Source organism: Otolemur garnettii, unplaced genomic scaffold (assembly GCF_000181295.1).
Source record: "Otolemur garnettii isolate 467f Iridium unplaced genomic scaffold, OtoGar3 scaffold00013, whole genome shotgun sequence".
NCBI classification, from domain to species: Eukaryota; Metazoa; Chordata; class Mammalia; order Primates; family Galagidae; genus Otolemur; species Otolemur garnettii.
Window position 1 is genome coordinate 28,048,873 of NW_003852408.1, and position 2,024 is coordinate 28,050,896.

Genomic DNA, 2,024 nt, shown 5'->3' on the forward strand with positions numbered 1-2,024 from the left:
AAAAAAAAAAAAAAAAGAAAGAAAGAAAAGAAAGAAAGATAGAAAAAGAATAGATGGGTGGCGCCTGTGGCTCAAGGAGTAGGGCGCCGGCCCCGTATGCTGGAGGTGGTGGGTTCAAACCCAGCCCCCGCCAAAAAAAAAAAAGAAAGAAAAGAAAAAGAATAGAAAAGTAAGCCAGGCATTATGGCAGGTAGTCCTAAACTACTAGGGAGGCTGAGGCAGGAGGATCACTTGAGTCCAGGTGTTTGATGTTGCTGTGAGTTAGGCTGACTCCAGGGCATTCTGGCCTGAGGCAGCAGAGTGAGACTCTGTCTCAAAAAAAATTTTTTTTTAATTTAAAAATTAGTTGGATATGGTGGCACAAGCCTATATTTCCCACTACTTGAATAGCTAAAGCAAGAGGACCACTTGAGCCCAGGAGTTTGAGATTGTAGTGGGCTATAATCAGGGCAGTACACTTCAACTTGGGTGACAGATCAAAACCCTGTCTGTCTTCCAAAAAAAAAAACCTAAAAGGCAAAACAAAACAAAACAAAACAAAAAGGCTCGGAGCCTGTGGCTCAAGCGGCTAAGGCGCCAACCACATACACCTAAGGTGGCGGGTTTGAATCCCCAGCCTGGGCCCGCCAAACAACAATCATGGCTGCAACTAAAAAATGGCCGGGCATTGTGGAGGGCGCCTATGGTCCCAGCTACTTGGGAGGCTGAGGCAGGAGACTTGCTTGAGCCCAGGAGTTGGAGGTTGCTATGAGCTGTGATGCCATGGCACTCTATGCAGGGGGATAGCTTGAGGTTCTGTCTCAAAAAAAAAAGAAAAAAGAAAAAAAAAAGAAATTTGGCCCCATCTCATATCATGATAGCAGATCATTAACAACAATAAAAAAAAACTATAAATAATAGATAACATCTTCATGGTCTCTAGGTAAGTAATTTTTTTTGTTTTAGTTTTTAAGACTGTCTTATTTTGTTGTCTAGGCGAGAATGTAGTGGCTTGATCTTAGCTCACTGCAACCTCAAACTCCGGAGTTTGAGTGATCCTCCTGCCTCAGTCTCTTGGGTAGCTGGAACCACAGATGTGTACTGCCACATTCAACTAATTTTTTCTATTTTTTGTAGACAAAAATTAGAGGACAAAGTTAGAGGAGTTAATTGAATATAAAATTACAAGTTAAGTTTAGAAGAAATTAGAAATAATCAACATATAGCTAAAGGTTATAACTAAATGAAATTCATAATCATTGTATTTTTTGTTTTGTTTTGTTTTGTTTTGTTTGCAGTTTTTGGCTGAGGCTGGGTTTGAACCCACCATCTCTGGCATATAGGGCTGGTGCCCTACTCCTTTGAGCCACAGGCGCCACCCTTCATAATCATTGTAAACCATGTTTTCCTCCTTTATATTTTTTAAGGTGGGAATGGATAAAGCTCTAGCTTCTATGCTTACTACTTTAGAGTTAAAATCTATGGAACTCTAAACCCTAAATGTAATTAAAAATTAAAGTGACTTCAGTGTTTCCATGGAAATAAAAAGACCTCATGAATAAAGAATTACTATTATGCAATTAACATAGAAGTCTATTTCCCTGAAAGCCACACACTGTTTTACAGCTACCATAAACTAGATGTTTTTGAGTTTTTTTCCCCTTTGTCTTTTGGTTAAATTCTTCCTGGTTGCCTAAATATACCCATATTTTTGATGAATATAAATTTGACCTCAAAACATTACAATGACAAAGATAAAAGGACACTGGAAACTCAGACGCAGGGAGGGTGGGAGGGAAGAGAGGGGTAAAAACTTAGCTATCAGGTACAATGTACACTATTCTGGTGACAGGCACACTAAAAGCCCTGACTTCAGTATTATACAATTCATCTATGTAACAAAACTACTTGTATGCCTTAATATTTTTAAGTAAATAATTGTATTAAAACTTTGTAAAAATTATAATGTATTTTCAAATATTAACCTGAAAATAGAAGAAATATCTCCTTAAGACAATTAATACATTTACATTTTTTTTTTTTTT